Below are 18,835 nucleotides of genomic sequence, written 5' to 3' on the forward strand. Positions count from 1 at the left end.
AGTGTTAAGATTAGAAAAAACCTCTCCCTATATGTCCACTTTGAGGCCGGCCTAGATGATCACTATTGGTAAATGCCAATGCCCACCACTTGGGGGTGGGGGAGCCGAGAATGTTGGGTTTGGACTTGGCAATTACCCCCAACAATGCTTCGATGACTAGCTTATTTATGATATATTATGCTGCTTCGTCTCCCTAGAAAAAATGGGTCGTGGTTGGGGTTTGTCACCATAATGTTCCTTCCGCAGCCACAAAGTGGGGGGCCTTCAATCCTTGTTCAAGTTCCATCTATGGCCGAGTGAAAGATTGAACAAAAAGCAATTCCTTCTGCAATGCTTTGTTCTAGTTCCTATAGAAAAATTCCACCATAAAATCGAACAAAAACTAGTTAACTGCTTGACCATGAGTGGTTCCCGCCAAAAAATCTATGACCAGGAACAAGAAATGAGTAGTGGCGGAGGAAATGCTGGGGGATTCTAGCAAATGGAGGTGGAGCTATGGGTGGGAATATGTCGCTCGGTTGGCAATGAGAGAATGGGAAGAGGCCGCAGATTTCATTTGAAATGTCTTGGTCTTTTTTTTATTTTTATTTTGAAGTAATGCCCATTGTCATCAGAATTTTGATGAACGCGGGCACTTTTTGTAAAAAACACAAATGTTGTTGCCAATTCCTTCTCTACCGCAAACATATATTGAATGATCATTGGAATTCTGATGAATGCGGGCAATGTTTCAAAAAAAAAATCAAATTTGTTCACAATATACCTTCTCTGTCAAAAACCGTCGTCGGAATTTTAGGGCAAATGTATAAGTGTGAGACTCCTTTTGTGATTCAGAAGTATGCTCTAGGTTGTAAGCCTTCCTGCAAGTGTAGGCCCCTTATATTTTATAATATCTCTTCATATGGCCAGTGGATTGATATTGTGGGTCACAAATCCCACTATGCTTTTTCCTCTTAGAGTTTTTCCACGTATAATTTTGTGTGTTATGATTCTCATTTATGTGATTGGCTTATTGTTTGCTTTACTTATTTCAATTTTGTATGTACCAATATACCAGTTGGTGTATGCATGTTTTAATAAGGTTCAAATTGGACTTCCTTGTATAACACTGATTCACCCCCCCTCTCAATGCTATTGGATTCCAACAAACATGATGTATCTGAACTCAAACACACACAAAAAGAAAATTGCATGATAAGATAACATAAGAATATGTAAATTCCTAAAAAATTACACAATGAAAACCTAAAAGATGTTTGTAAAGAATGAAGTAATATAGATTAAATTATAGTAATTTAATACCAAATGCTCTAATTAAGGCATGCTAACTAATCATACAATTAGAATAATAGAAAGAAAATAAAAAAAGAAAGAAAGAACTAAGTATAATATCTATGAAGATGCATATCATCATAGACAAAGGAAGATTGGAGATTTCAGTGGAATTGGATTTGAGAAAGGATAGAGTTCTGGTACTGCTAATGAAGATCAAAACCATAAGGCCTTGATAAGGCAATTTAATGCTTATAAATTTAATGGTAGATGTTTTGTTTGCAATAGATTTGGTCACATGGCTAGGCAATGTAGAAACATAGCAAATCAAAACCCTGATTCTACTCCTGGTCAATGTTCTAAATTTAATAAGTATGGTCATAAGACAGAGGATTGCAAAATGAATGTTAAATGCTATGCATGTGGAAAGTTTGGGCATATGGCTAATTAGTACAGGTCAAGAAATTTTACTGGTTTTAGCAAAGCAATTCAAAGGAACAATGTTACATGTTATGCATGTAATGAGGTTGGACATATTGCTAAATTCTGTAGAAGCAAAAATCCACCAGTTAGCAATGGAGGATCAAATGAGAAAGGAAAAGAGAAGGTTAGTGAAATCTAGCAAGATCATATTTAGAGATGGGTAAGGAAGACCGAAGAGCAATTAGTAGATGGGAATGCACTAGTTACTTATCTGCCAAAGGAGGTTGCTCATGCACCGACAGGTAGCTCATCCAGTAACTGATGCAGATGCCTTAGGGGTAGGCAAAATTCATGAAGATGCTGCATATGCCCTGGGAAGAGGTTCTAGAAGATGTTCCAGACAATGGAGATGCTAATCTGACATGGAGATGTTTTGTTCGAGATCCAGTATCTTTCACCGGTAGTCATTGATGTCAATGGAATATTAGGGTTTTTCTTGGAGGATAAAAGGTCGAATTCACTTCATTTTTTATCACCTTGCATTCAGAGAGATTTCAAAGTGATTAAGAGTGACTAAGAGCGATCAAAGGCATTTCAGAGAAATCAGATTTCTTCTTGAGCAATTTCACCAGCGACTGGAAGTGTTTGTTATGGGTTTTCACCGAAAGTGATCAATAGGTATTTTTCTTTAATCATGGAAGTGGGATCATCATCTATTCCTATTTTTTTTGCAAATCTGGCTGTAGTAGAGGCCAAGGACCATCCCAAGCCAATTTTCAAGTGGTATCCACATGTGGCTACCCTGAAAGATTCGGTTGGAGCATTTTCGTGTGTTCGAGAGGTAGTTGTTTATGTCAAAGATGTTAGGGCATACATACATTATCAGATTGAGGACTTGGGGACATCTAAAATAAAGGGCATGTACATGAGTGAGTTGATGGGAGAATCTGGAAAGATCAAACCGACATACAAGCACATTGAAGACTTAGTGTTTACCGACATTCTGGACATTCCAAAATTTGAAGATGAAGTAATTAGGTATGATTCAAGTAGAGTACATGGAGAATTTATCTAGTTACATAGACTTTACAAGATCACCAAGGAAGCCATTAGGGCAATCACTGGTTTAGCACAGGTTGGGCAATGTCCAAATAAGAAGGTTTCGAATGATTATGTCAATAAAATCATTGGCGCGACATCTGATAGAAGATCTATGAGAATAAGCACTATTACTGACATGAACATCAGATTCAATAGCATGATCATTAGGTATAAGATAACTCAGTCAAATTGACTAAATTATGTTTCCAGTTCCTGGATGTTAGATGAATTGTTAATAAATCTGGGAAATATTAAAGGTGAAAAGAAAGGGACTTTCAAGTATGGAAACTTAATTGTCTACTTAATATTATTTTTCATGAATGACACTCTCGGTTTTGATATCCTGGTAGGGAGACAATTGAAACAGACAATTGCTACTTTAGGCAGTTAGAGAGATGATAAAGTATGGGGATATTTTAAGGGATTCCAGAAATCTATGAAGTCTAGGGAAAGGGTTCCTAAGCATATAATTGAAAAAATTTCAACTGACATATGCTTCATAGTGAAGAAGGATGAAACACTTATGGAAGCGGTCAAGCCTCGAAAGATTTGGATTGAGGAAATGGAAATTTGATGCACAAATGTTTGAGGTTTATGCAAAAATGTGGATTGATGCACATATTGATGAGGTAGAGAAGCCCTGTGGTACTACAAAGAAAAAATCACAACAGGTTGAAACAGAGTTCAATCAGAAGAAAAGAGAGAAGCAAGAAGGAAAAACAAGCAAATTTGTAGAGAAGGTTTCACAAGACATCAAAGAATTAATTGATGCTTTCCCAGAGAAAGGCAGGAAGAGGAAGAATCTAGAAGTACACATTGAGCCTGTTACAACTGAGTCTAAATCTAAGGATGATATACCCTTGGCTTGCAAGAGGGTTGTAAGAAAGAAAAAAGAGGAAACCAAGGTAGAGGCTAAAAAGAAACCAGTTAGGAAGGTTACATTCAAAATACCGACACAAAAGCAAGCACCAAAGGTAACACCTTCAGCTCCATCTGGTATTGCAAGATGGAAGTAGAATAATGACATCGATCTAACTATTCAATGTAGTAATGTAACTATCATTCCACCAAAAACTTGTGTAGAATTAGTTGATGAAATCACCAAGGATGGAATTTTAAAGAATGTATAGTTTTATTATGAACAAAGAGAGGTAGAGGAAGAAATATTATTATATGTGGATATTTATAAGAAAGCCTTAATAGAAATTGAAAACCAAATATTGGCAGAATTATATAATATGTTTGATGCTAGAAGACTTTCAGCAATGCAAGAAGACAAGCATATTCAAATTTAAGAGTTGTTATCAGTTTGTGTTACTATTGCTCTAGAGGAAATGGAAAGGACACTTGAGGTGGCAGATAGACAAGTCTTTAATAGAAAACATAGAATAACCAGTCTGATGCTAGGAAGGGTAAATGAGATAATAAAGGAGACTCAAAAGGCATGGGTTAAGTTCTTTGGAGAGAACAGAGGTTTCTTTACTTCACCAAAATCAATGATAGACACCTCGGTTGAAGGAAAAGGAAAAGGGATCATGGGTACTTCACCCTCAATTTTGAAGAACATTAAGATAGTGGAAATCAAGCCCCTAGTAGATACAAATGTATTGACAAATGTTGAGATATCGGCTAATATAGAGAGTGAAAAGGTTGATGATGTACATGATACTAATATTGAGGATAACAATCCTCTAGATTAAAATGTACAGGTTGAGGTTATAGTTCCTACAGAGGAATCGACAGTAAGAGAGACTACACCAAGTGGTGAAGCCACCGGTGCAAGTGAGGAAGCTATAAAGGATAAATCATCAGAGGAGAAGAAAGGGGAATCTGACAGGGAACCGGTAGTAGGTCCATTATTGTTGTTAATTGACACCTCGCAGGTTGTAAAGAAAAACATAATAGAGATGAGTCCTACTGAACTCATGATGATGGCTGCACAAAAATTAATGAAAGAGGGATCTATAGATAAAGGGATTATTGATGAGTCTATCATTGTTTTACACAAACTAGTCCCGGATTGCAAGATTGACAGGGAAGCGAGTCCATCAGACAAGATGAAAATAATTACTGAGCACATTTCAAAGGATTTTCAATCCTTGCAACAAATTTCAAATCGGAAAGCACTGGAGAGATTCACACAAGCCAAAAGAGCTGCATTTGATCAGGTGATTGAATCTGAGAAGAATAAGATTGATGAAAAGCTAAAATTGATAGATGATTCTTTTAAGAAATGTACAAATATTTATAGGGTATTTTGTAACACATATATACTTACAGTTAATGCGGATAAGAAAATAAAGGAATTTCAAGAGAAAATTATAGATATAGCTAATTCTTTTGATGGATTGACTTTATTGACTACATCCATTGATGGTCAAATTTTGATTTTGGAAGCCCAAATTTCTATTCTTGTGAAGGAAAAACACAAAATCATAAGAAAAGTTAGAAGTCTGAGAGGCTTGGTGAGTCCCCAGTTGGATTCACTTAGTGTACATAGGAAGGAATGTATGGATATGGTTGGAAAACCCACACCAACATAGATAAGTGAGAAAGAGTCATTTTCACATATATTAAATGGACTTATATCTATTTCCAGCACTTTCAAAGCTAGTTGTGATACTTATCTTGAGCTATTGGAGAAGGCTTATCCAAAAATTTTGAAATTTGTTAAGCTCTTGTAAGATATTTTTGGGATACTCATTGTATAGTTTTGGATCTTTGACATTTTTTTATTTTTGATGCCATTGATGTCAGAGGGAGAGTGATATAGATGTGAAAAAGAAAAGAGGAGTTGACATTAGGGGGAGAAATGGAGTATTTTGCATTGATGAATATTCAGCTCAGGGGGAGCAGGTTTAGGATGAAACCGACAGACAAAATCATGAGCATTTTTCACATGAGTGTTGCCATCAATGCCAAAGGGGGATATTGTTGGCAATTGGCACTCAATTGGTTGGTTTCACTATGTTGTCATTGATGGAAACATGACATTTTATTCTGGCTTCATGTTTTGGTTCAGTTGTGTACCGACAGGCACTTCACATACACTACACCAACACCGAGAGGATAGAAGGATTTCTTTGGTTACTGGCAATACAAACTAACATGGTTAAAAATAAGGCTATCTGTATTGGAGACTGACATCTCTTGGATCCAGCATCAATAATTGTTTTTGTTATTCATGTATTTATGTTATCTAGCTGACATGTAATTTGATATTGTAATAATCTTTCTACGCCGACACAAGGCATGATAAGTTGTATAGGGTATATAGGTCAGTTGGATTAGATCATTCTTGATATAGGAGATTATGGATATAAGGATGTGATATGATGTGAAATATATCAAAGAGACTATGTATGTGAGGATATTTTTGTAAAGGGTTATTCTGGTAAAGGGTTTAGGGTTTCAGACCGAAATAGACAGAGCTTAACTGGATCTGTATTCTGGCATAGAAGATGCTATCTTAGTAGTTCAACACTTATTTGAATTGTAGTCTAGATTTATATGTAGTTAGTGAGGCTCGTTTTGTGATTGAGCAATGTGCTCTAGACTGTAAGCCTTCCTACAAGTGCAAACCCCTTTTATTTTGTAATATCTCTTCACATAGCCAGTGGATTGATATTTTGGGTCACAAATCCCACTGTGGTTTTTCCTCTTTGAGGTTTTCCATGTATAATTCAGTGTGTTATGATTCTCATTTATGTGATTGGCTTATTAGTTGTTTTACTTCTTTCAATTCTATATGTACCAGTATACCGGTTGGTGTATGCATATTTTAATAACGTTAAAATTGGACTTCCTAGTATAATGTTGTTTTACCCCCCCTTTGAATGTTATTGGATTCCAACAAACATGATGTGTCTTGACTCAAACACACACACAAATAAAATTGCATGATAAGATAGCATAAGAATATGTAAATTCCTAAAAAATTACATAATGAAAACCTAAAATATGTTTGTAAATAATGAAGCAATATAGATTAAATTATAGTAGTTTAATACCAAATGCTCTAATTAAGGCATGCTAACTAATCATACAATTAGAATGATAGAAAGAAAATAAAAAAAAGAAATAGAGAACTAAGTATAATATCTATGAAGATGCATATCATTTATGGGTTCCTTAAGAGGCGTACCTTCCATATTCACTATTGTGTAAGCTCCTGAGTTGTAAACATTAGTGATAATATATTGTCCAAGCTAGCTCAGGCTAAACTTTCCTTTTTCCTCAAGTAAAGCATTCACATTGCATTGAATCTAATAGAGCACCAAATTTCCCACAGAGAAGGAACATTGAATAACTTTGTCATTGTAACTTCATTGTAAGGACTTATGATAGGATTGAATATTCTCAAAGCATTTATGCATTGTTCATCAAGCATCTCAATTTATTGAAGGCATTTTTCTTGATGGTGTCAACACCGACTATACCCTTAAGATAAATTCTTAGTGAATGAATTTCTAATTCTAAAGGCATAATAACGTCAGCACCATAAAAAATATTGTAAGGATTATTACCCGTAGCTATGCGAACACTTATCTGATAGGCCCTAGGAGCATAGGTCAAATTATTATACCAATCTTTACCATGCTTGTCTATAGTTTTATGAAGAATTTGCTGAATAATCCTATTAGAAGCTTTAGCTTGACCATTAGATTGAGGATAATAAGGTGTTGAAAAATGATGTTGAATATGATATTTATCGAGGAATTTATTAACATATTTGTTTTTTAATGAAGTGTAATTGTCAGAAATCAAATTGGAAGATATGCCAAATCGAGAAATAATATTATCTAAAAGAAACTAACAAATTACCTCAACAGTAGTGGATTGAAGAGGAACCACTTCTAGCCACTTCATAAAATAATCTGTAGTAGTAAGGATGAAAATATATCCTTGGGATGGAGGAGTGATTTTACCTATGAGATCCAAACCCCATAACGAAAAGGGCCAAGAGGCCACTTGCAACATAAATTCTTGTGCAGGAGAAAGGATCAAATTGTGGTGTTATACTGATGACACTTTTTAATGATTGCAAATGAATGTTTCTCCATGGTTTGCCAATGGTATCCCATTCAAAGCAACTTTTGAACCAAATATTTACCATCAAAATGCCCCCTCAAGAACCTGAATGTGCCTCCTCAAAATCAATTAAGATCTCAATTTTGTTGAGACAACAAAGGAGAAGACCATTATAACCTATTCTATACAGAACATTATAGAGGATAATGTATCTTTTAGCTAACTTATGAATTCTATCTCTAGTGTGCTTACTTGTAGAATCTGGAAAAGTATCATTGGTCAAATGTCATGAGACATGTGAGTACCATTCATCAAAATCTAAAGTATAACAACAAGCTACATAACTAGAATTATCAGTAATATTTGGTAAAGAAAGATTGTGAATAGTGAAATTTAAATCCACCAAAGAATCTTGGAGGGATACAAGAGAAGCTATAGATGCTATTGCATCCACATGGCAATTATCCTTTTGAGGAATAGGTTCCATGGTGCAAGAGGTGAACTTTTCTAAGAATGATAAAGCCAAGTCAGTATACTATGATAAATTATTTTGTTTATCTTGATAGGTTCCTATAACTTGTCTTATAATCAATTGTGAGTCACCATAGATACAAAAGTGTTAGATATTCAGAGATAAATCCACTTTAAGACTAGCAATAAGGGATTCATACTTAGGAAGATTTTTAGTACAAAGGAAGTTTAGACAATAGGATAAAGGGATAGGTTTTCTAAAAGGAGACATTAAAATAACTCTCGCTCCCAAAACCAGTCGACACTTAGACCCATCAATGTATAATTCCCAAGTTTTATAAACATCAATAGGAAGAAATAATTCATGAAAAAAAGATTCTTGATTGGGTAATGTGAGGGGTGAAAGGGCGTTAGCTAAATGGTCAATTAAAACTTGTCCTTTAATTCCTTTTTAAGAGAGAAATTTAAGGTCAAATTTTGTTAACATCATAACTCATTTTGCTAGACATCCTGAAAGATTAGTTTAGAAAAGAGATTCTTTAAAGGATCAAATTTGATAATAACATGAATTTCAAAATTTAAAAGATAGTGTCTCAACTTTTGAGTTGCGAAAATAAGAGCAAGACATTGTCTTTCTATCGCAATATATCAGACCTCATAATCGAGTGAAGTATGACTTATATAATAAATCGAGAACTCTTTACCATCACTATTATGTTGTGCCAACAAATCTGCAAGAGCATGAGAAGAAGCAATGATGTATAGAAGAAAAGGATAAGTAGGAATAGTAGGTTGCAAGATGGGAGGATTAGCCAAATAAGTTTTTAAATCTTCAAAGGCTTGTTGACAATATCCATTCCATTGGAGGGTGGTGTTTTTCTTGAGCAACTGAGTAAAAGGAAAAGTATGATCCACAATTTGTGAGATGAACCTATGAATAGCTTGAATATTTCCTTGTAAAATTTATAATTGAGATATATTTAGAGGAGGTGGCATGTTAACTATGACATCTATTTTCTTTGTATCTACATCAATACCATAATGCAAGACTATGAAACCTAATAGTTTTCCACTATCTATGCCAAAAACATATTTTCGAGGGTTCAAGCGCATGTTGTATTTACAAATTCTTTTGAGGATTTGACGAAGGATCTTAACATGGTCGTAACAAGATGTAGAATTAGCTAATATTTCATCTAAGTAATCCTCTAGAATTGAATGCATGTAATCATGAAAGGTAAGATTCATAACATGTTGATAATTAGCGCCAAAGTTTTTCAACCCAAAAGGCATTGTAACCCAACAAGATGTACCTCAAGGGGTAGTGAAAGTAGTTTTGAATTGATCTTGCATATTAAGTGAAGATTTGATTGTATCTAGAGAAACCATCCATAAAGGATAACAAAGCATGACCAACAATACAATCTACTATCATACCAATGTTTGGAAGCGGAAAATCATCTTTCAAAGAAGCCTTATTGAGATCTCAAAAGTCAGTGCACATCTTAATTTTGTTGTCAAGTTTAGCAATGACATCAATGTTCAAAAGGCAAATAACGAAAACGTCTAAGAGTTTTTCAATTTCATATTTAACAAGAAAAACTATTTCGGTATTCATCTTCCTAATTTTCTAATTCTCAAGTTTAGCATTGGGAATTAAGACAATGTTATGAGTGACAATTTTAGGATCAATGCTAGGAACATTAGAATAGATCCATGGAGGGATCTTAGGAAATTCAGGTAGTAACTCAGAGTATTATTTTTATTCTTCATCAGTTAAACATTTCCCAATCTTTATGATCTTCTCTTCATTACAAGGATCCATCTTGAGGTCAATGGTATCGCTTATAAGAAGGTTACTTTGTTGGGGAACATCCATTGGTTGAGGGAATTCCTTTATCCTCTAATCATTATCTTTAATTAGTGTTGACACAATAGTTTGCACCATTGATAACCCAAGAAACATTGGTCATCAACCTTGTGAAACATTTAGTGAACCTCTCAAGTGTGGGACCTTGCTAAATGTGAGGTTGAATCTCTAGAGAAGGTTGACTTCCTCTTCAATCTAAGTGAAGGTGTTGGACCAACCCAATACTAGTAAAATTAATCTATGATCTGGTAGGAAAAAGGGAGAGAGAAGGGTTGCATGAAAGAAGGGAAATAAGGCTTTCACCTAGACTGAAAGTTGCTCTACCCCTGCTTGTAACTACACAGACCATCAATAAAACTACTCAAAAGATACACTAATTTCTATCTAAGTCTATCTTTCAAGGATTGATTCAAGGTTCAAATTCTTAATAATGGTAGAGGAACAAACAAATTTCTTAGATGCCACTCTAAGAGGAGTCAACACTATCACAAATGCTAAGAAAGCAAGAAAGGATGCATTCACAGAAATACGTAAAAAGATACACAAATTTGCATAAACTGAAACTAGGTAAGGAAAGCAAATTTTATTAATGCTGAGACAAGGTGATTTTACAGTTGCAGAAATCATAGATTACTTTAAGAGAAAAGAGGAGAAGATCCAAACAAAATGTTACAATTTTTCTTTTATAGTTTAAGCATAACTCAGAATAAAACCATTGATGGAAACCCTAACCCACCCGGGTTAGGTTACAAAAATCTAAGAGGGGAGAAGAAGATCAGATTGAGGATGATTTGATAGTGTGCTAAAACTGGCCTTTGAAGGTATCCTCTACCTTTGGAAGAAAAAATACCTCACAAATAAGGGAAAACCCTGTGTTGATGTTCTGGATGGCATCTACAGGCACAAAAAAGTCCTCAATCTCCAATGAATGATTATGGGTTTCATCTGAAATCGGCTGCAGAGGCATAGGAGGGACAATCATTTCCTAAAAATCAGGAGAAATTTGCATGGGATGGTGATGAATACTAAGAGGGGGGGGTGAATTAGTAAGCCAAAACCATTTGCACTTAAACACTTTGCAAGACTGACAGTAAACTGGTAAAACAATTTAGTAGACAAACTGGTTAACAAACATGAAAACCAAATAGCTAATAATAAATTCACCCACAGAAGCAAAAACACCATAACACAAGAGATTTTGACGTGGAAACCCAAATGGGAAAAACCACAGTGAGATGGAACTCACAAGTAACTATCTATAGAATAGAAACTAGACTGGTTAAGTTTAGATTGGTTAAGGTCTTATAACGTTCCTCACTAGAACAAATCCTATTAGGAATATCAATCTCTATTAGGAGATAAGTCCAATTAAAACTACCTTGCTAGAGGATTTTAGATCCACAGATGTGAACCACCTTGTTAGATTATTTACCAGAGGCTTTTGGGCCTACCCGGTTAAGGGCTACAGACTTGTCAAAGATGTGAGTAATCAACAAGTAAGTGATCTAGCAAATAGCACAGATTGCTTGGTTAGATCCTTGAAAGCTCAATCTTAATGCATTACAACATTACTTCAATCTTCTACACATTCATACTCTCTCTAACTCTTCAGCTACCTTGAACCCTAGTAACAACATCAACCTCAACAACAACAACCTTAGAACCCTAGACATGATGTCCTTATAAAGGAATCTAATTTCATGTAGGTCCAATAGGATTACAATACAATTTCCTAGGTTCAATGCATCTGGACATATCTGGTAACATGACACAAAAAGCACCACCAGAGAGTCGGCATCGTCAAACGATCGGTGGATGGTAACTCATCAAAAAATGTCGGTTGGTAACTCATCACAGAGTATTACCGGTTCATACAAAATACCGGTTGCTAGTTTGTCAAGATGAAGACTGGTAAAAATGTGTTATGCCTCTTTAATCCCTTATACTGCTTGGTATCCATGAACCGCTTGGGGTCGACATGCCACTTCAGACCGGTAAACACATTCTATAAAACATCAATAGTCTAAAGACTATAATACAACATACCGGTTGGAACAAATACCGGTTGTGCTCTAACTCACACATATAAAGAGGATCTTAATGCAAGTGTGTGTCCACTAATGGCAATCACAACATGAATCATAAAAAATGCCAACAGATGGCATTTGAGAAATCTCTGTCAGACCCAAAAGTCTACATAATGCACTGAAGAGGCATGAGTGGAATCCAAAATTGGCTTGTAGGGTCACTTCTGGAGTAATGTCAATAATAATTCATGGTTGGAGTGAGATCGGGTCCAAAATAGAGTGCCAACTAAGCAAAGAACATCCTCGACCATCGAGTCAACAACCACCAGACTCAAGAGAATTCAAAACTCAATGGCCACCACAAATTCAAACATCCACCATCGATCTAAGAGATTCAAGTGAAGATGGACACGTGAGATCTCTCCATATAGGTATCCAGCAGGCCCAATAGAATATTAAAACATGGTCATCGGATTAGGCTTTTATGAAGTTCCAATGACTACAATTGTCCGACATGGCACCCCGGGTCCACTATCCACTGGTTGTGTCTGAACACTGACTGCTCTGAATTCTTATCTCATGACATCTCTATGGGTCTATTTTTACCCCACAGGATAAGCCTTTGCTTGTTTTGCCTTTCGTTTCTTATCCTAGAGGCCATGTAGTGTTCTCTTTCCACTCTGCGGGATAAGAATTTCCTTGGTTTTTCTTTCTTTGTTTATCCCATGGCATCTTTTGTCACTCGACTTAACCTCACAAGATAAGTGTCCCTTTGTTTCTTCTTTATTTCTTATCCCGCGGGTCCGTCATGACCTCAATTTTACCCCGCGGGATAAGATTCCTTGAGTTTGCCTTTATTTCCTTATTCTAAGAGAACATGTGGGATAAGGAAATCCTTCATTCCTTTTTTTCTTATCTCACGACCATTTTCTCATCATGTGTTATCCTCGTGAGATAAGATTCTTAATGTTTTCCATAACACTTCTTATCCCGTGGGAGCTTTAGTGCCTTTGTTTTACCTACTAGGATAAGAGAGGGTGACCCTCTTCTTTGTTAGGATATTATCCCATGAGGCCTCCTTGGTGCTCTGTGATATACTAACATCCTGAAGGTCATCGCTATGCAGGATAAGATGTTGCTTATTTTCTTCTGTCCTCATTATCCCACGACCCTTTCTTGCTGATCTTTTCATCTTGCAGGATAAGGGGAAACACACATCTGCATTTATGTTTCTTATCCTGCAACCTTTAGCTACATCCTGCTTTGCCTCATGGGATAATACTTTCGTTGGTATCCTTCAACCATCCCTATCCCATGGACTTTTCCTTCATTGTGTTTCCTTACATGCCTTATTCTACGAGCCTTGGCGATGCTTCTCTTTGTAATGCGGGGCAACATTTGTTTTGTAAATAGGCTTTAGTCTTATCCCATACTGTCAGGAAACTGCAAGATGATGATTGTAGGATATTACCCCCTTCTGTATGATTCTTTCATCTTATCCCACATGAGAAGGATCCACTATGAATATACTCGTGGGATAACACCTGCTCACACATCCATATGATATTCTTATCCTGCACAACTAGGATATTGGAGTTGGCACTTAAGTGAAGAATTCAAGAACATGGGATTCATGATGGATAAAGTGATCATGTGATGGGGATATCATTATTATTTTCCCATGGGAACACATGGGATAAGAAAGTTTTTTTTCTCTTGTTCTCTTATCTCGTGAGAACATTTTTTCTTGCTCCTTGTTAAGGTTGGTACAAAAATTGTCAACATTTCTGGTGACTCGATGAGAATGTCAGCCTACTTGACACATTGATCAGTAGCCTTGAAGTCCATTGGGCACAGTCAAAACTTGGAACAAAAATAAAAATATCTGCCCCTGCAAAAGTCAAAACTTCACCATTCTGGAGAATAGACTATGCGCGCACACTTGTTGGAAAGCAGAAGAACATAAATTAAAATATTTATAAAAGAAGCTACAACAACAATCCCTTTAAGCGCATTCTTTATGGTGAATTTAATTTACCACAATGGTGGGATCTTCCCCATTCACCCTGGCTAACTTGAAAGCATTAGCCTCCTTGCAACCTATAATCACATAAGGACCACTCCATATTGTGTCAAATTTTGAGTGCCTCCCAGGTTTCTCTCTATTAGCATCCCATTCTAGGACAAAATATCTAACTTGGGAGGTCCTCAAAATGGCTTTCTTGTCAATGTATCTCTTCACTTGTCCCTAATGGACATTTAAAGACTTCTTGGATTTCTCCTTGACCTCTTCAAGCTCTATAAGTTTAGCATACCTTACTGACAAGGCATAATTGTCTAGGAGCTCCAACTGATGTGCCAGGTCTAGGGATGACAAATCAAGGGATAGGGGGGCTTCCCTCCCATATACTATCATGAAAGGAGAATTACCCAATGCTCTCTTAGGAGTAATCATATCATCCCATAGGGATGTTCCCAACTTTAAGTTCCATTCTCTCTGATTGTCCTGAAGAATCCTTTTGATGATCCTGATTAGATTCTTGTTGGAGGACTCAGTTAAGCCATTTCCTTGAGGATAATAGTTTGATGATGTTTTAAGAAACACATCATGCTAGAATTCCCATAGACTGCTCACAAAGGCATTGGCATTGTCTGATATGATGGTGGAAGGGGCTCCAAACCTGGTTGCAATCCTCTCAAGGAATTGAACCATTGAATTCTTGGCTACATCATTCAAAGAAACAACCTCTATCCACCTTGTGAAATAGTCTATAGTAGCCAAAATCCACTTGTGGCTTGCACTTGACATTAAATTTATAGAGCCAATGAAATCAAGCCCCCATTGTGAAAAGGGTTGATCAGTTGAAATGACATGAAGAGGAAGGGCGGCTAACCCTTGCTTACCTGGAAAAAGTACACACTATTTGCACTATCTAACCCATTTGTGAGCATCATTGAATATAGAATGCCAATAATATCCTACTCTCATGATCTTCATAGCTATAGTTTTTGTTGAGAAATGGCTACTAGAGGGCCCATTATGGAATTCTTCTAACAACCTACTACCTGATCTCCATGGATGCACCTCAACAAGACACCATCCAATAAGGGAGAGGGGATGGACTACAATCTGAGATGCCTTCTCTTGTTTCTATCAAAGTGGGAAGGATATCTACAATCCTTTCAGAAGGAAAACATAACTTCCAACCAACCAGTTTGTGCATCTCCCTGGTTATCAACTTGTTCTTCTTCTTGCAGCAAGAGGGAGGTCTTTGACTCTTTCCCAAAAGATGAATTGAACTTCTCACAGAGTCCTCTTCCCCTCACTAACCTATTAATTTTCATGTCAAGGTCATACTCTATGACCTTAGTGATCCATCCATCTCTCTTCTCACCCATATACTTGTTGAGAAGGAAATCCTTAACGTTGGCATGTGGGACTAGGAGCTGAATCATGTTGTTTGAGAGCATGTGTCTGAATGTTTTTAGTTCTCCCACAACTGTGATGACTTGTTTTTCCACATACTTGTACTTGAGTTCATAGTCCTTTAGGCCTTCACTGAAAAAAGCTATGGGCTACTCCAAATCATCCTGACTTAACTGCGTTAGGATAATAGATATACTTGATTCTCCTCCCAAGGTGTAAAGGGTTAAATCCTTCTCATAGTTTGATTTATTAGGGCAGGAGCCTGAGCAATGGCTTGTTTGATCCAATCGAAGCCCTCCTTCCCCTCCTTTGTCCATTTTAAGGGAAATTCCTTCTTTAGCATGGTTGTGAGGGGCTCGACCAAGGCTGCAAGGTTTGGGATAAACCTCCTAACAAAGTTGATTCTACCCAAAGAGGTCTAAAGTCCCTTCTTATGCTGTGGAAGTGAAAGAGACACAATGGATTCCACTCTCTCTGGGTCTATGGCTAGACCATCTTTTAATACAATGTGTCCGAGTAACATTATTAAGATATACTAGTACAAATTATGCTAATACTCCCTCAAAATCCATATCCATGGCTCTTTGAAAATTTTCACTGGCATTTGTTAGTCCAAAAGGCATCTTCCAATAGGCATAAGTGCCCCCATTTAGTAGTAAATGCAGTATTATATTAGTTTGATTCTTGGAATAGGATCTGATTATACAATGAGTATTTGTCCAAGAATGAAAATCTTTTAGAGCCACTAACCTTGGCTAAAATTTGTTCCATGGAAGGGAGGGGGTAATCATCTTTAAGGGAGGCTTTGTTGAGGTCCCTAAAGCCTACACACAGTTTGATTTCCCCATTTTTCTTCTTAACTTGAACAAGATTGGCTACCCAAGAAGAATGCTAGATTCTATAAGCTTGGATAGTTCTCTCCTCATCAAAGGCTCAATTTTGGGACTTATGGGCCTTTTCTCTTTTTTGACTGGTTTAGCATTAGGATCTAACTCTATGGTATGTTGAGATAGACTAGGGTCAAACCCTTTTAGATCCTCATAGGTAAAAGAAAAAATATCATTATACTCCTAACAGAGATTGATAGAAGTATTTTGTTTTGATTGGGAACATACCTTCCCCAAATTGAGAGCTTTTCCTTCTGCCATGGCTATTGATCTATAGTATACTTTCTTGGTAGCTACGTTCATTTCTCTCCCTTTCATTTTATCATCATGGTTGAAGATCCCCTACAAGGTGATCAACTCCTTGGGCAGCTTGTTAGACCCAGGCTGCATGATTTGATCTCCATATTGGTCCTATAGCATGCCCTACTTCCTATGGGAGAACTCCACTTCATCTTGCAAGAGGTTCATAATCTGCTGATCAGAATCAAAGACCTACCAATTCACTTGGTTATCAGGCACTATAGGTCTCACCACAAGTTTGATTTGTTTCTCTTTCTCCTCTGCAATATGAGATGATATGTCATGTTGGGAACCTACTGTTGCTAGTCTATTAGCATGTTTATTCTGATTTATAGGGACATGCAAAATATTGAAGGCCTGAAATCCCTCAATTAGGTCCCAAGCTCTATGTTTGTAGGACTTGAGAAGGTTGCTCATGGTGATATTCTGACCTTCGACCTGATTTAGACCCAACTCACTGTCTCCATGCACCTTCAAAGATTTTATCCCTCTCCTTTGTATTGTTTGGAGACGCAAAATCAAAGCTTCATACTCAACTACATTTTTATTGTAACTAAACTGGACTTTGAAAGAAAAGAAATATTTCTCCCTCTTGGGAGAGATTAGCAATACACTGACCCCTGCACCATTTGTGTTCCTTGAACCATCAAAGAACATGTCCCATATCCCCTGCATATCATTGTCTTCCTTTGAAATATTGGGAATGGGGGTGTCTTCTTCATGTATACAATATGTACCCAAGTCGATAGCGTTGAACTCATCAATGGGGTCAAACTAAAATGCATTTTCTCACTCATCAAGTAGGCAATAAAGAACCTCATCCAATTGAGGTTCAAGCTCTCTTATTAAAATTTCTTCTTTCTCCTCATGGAGGGTACAATTCATATTGATAGGACTTGGGGTATACGTTTCTATATGATAATTGGTAGTAGGTTCAACCCTAATGGTTACTTTGGTACCAAATCTTGTCCTAAACAACATGTGAGACCAGTCAGAAGATAGGTAGCCACCTATCTTGGTAGTGAATTCCCTAGATAAACAAATGGAAAAATAAGAAGGGAGGTCAATCACTATGATGTCTTGCAACACACTACAACCTGAGCATGCATGCAAGATTAGATTTAAATATTTAATGACTCCCACAGTCTGAATTGATGTGTCATCAAGTTATATCACCCCTCTTATTATAGGTTCATACTTAATACCTAGGTAGTCCGCTATCTCTTTTGGCATAACCGAAATTTTAGCCACACAATATATCATGCAATTATGAACAAGTTTATCTCCTATGATTAATGATAGATAAAAAGGGGGAGGCTTAGTGATTTTATTTGAACTCTCTACATCCAAAGGCTACACCAAGCTTGTGGAAGTTGAATAATTGCAACCTTGACTGGTATCTTTTGCAACCACCATCCCCTTTAGGGATTCCTAAAGTAGGTCTCTCTGAGATGGGATAGCTAGAGTATCCCACATTGATACATTGAGGCTGGCCCTATTCATCTATTCAACAATATTAAAGGGGATGTCAGCCTTAGTAGGGACTTCGTAGTGACTAGGTCTTATTTCGGTGTGATAGGAACCTTAGGTGACTCTTCCTCCTTGACATTTTGTCTCAAATCTCACTCTTTGTTTGGAGCAATTGCCTTATCAAATGACTTTGGCATTGAATATTGTAGGATAGGTTATGAAACTTGAGCTATGAATGGAGTCTGAGTGGCTGCTGTAGAATTAATAGTAGGATCTAAGGCCCTCTTTTTTGATCTTGTGTTGTTGCACACACTAGCCCCACTTATCTAATTCATTCCATAAAAATCAACCTCCTACCAATTCATAAAAGTTGTATCTCCCTTTGTATGACTGGGATAGTTAGTAAATTGTCATTGTCATGATGTTGCTGGCTCCTCTTGTGCTACCAGGACATGAGAAAACTCACCAATCTGACATGAGGTCTGATTATGTGGCTGATTGCATGGGATGTACTAATCTTGTTCCTAAGAAAGAATATTTTAAATTGGCACTATAG

This window comes from Cryptomeria japonica, chromosome 11 (genome assembly GCF_030272615.1).
Source record: "Cryptomeria japonica chromosome 11, Sugi_1.0, whole genome shotgun sequence".
In the NCBI taxonomy this organism is placed as follows: domain Eukaryota; kingdom Viridiplantae; phylum Streptophyta; class Pinopsida; order Cupressales; family Cupressaceae; genus Cryptomeria; species Cryptomeria japonica.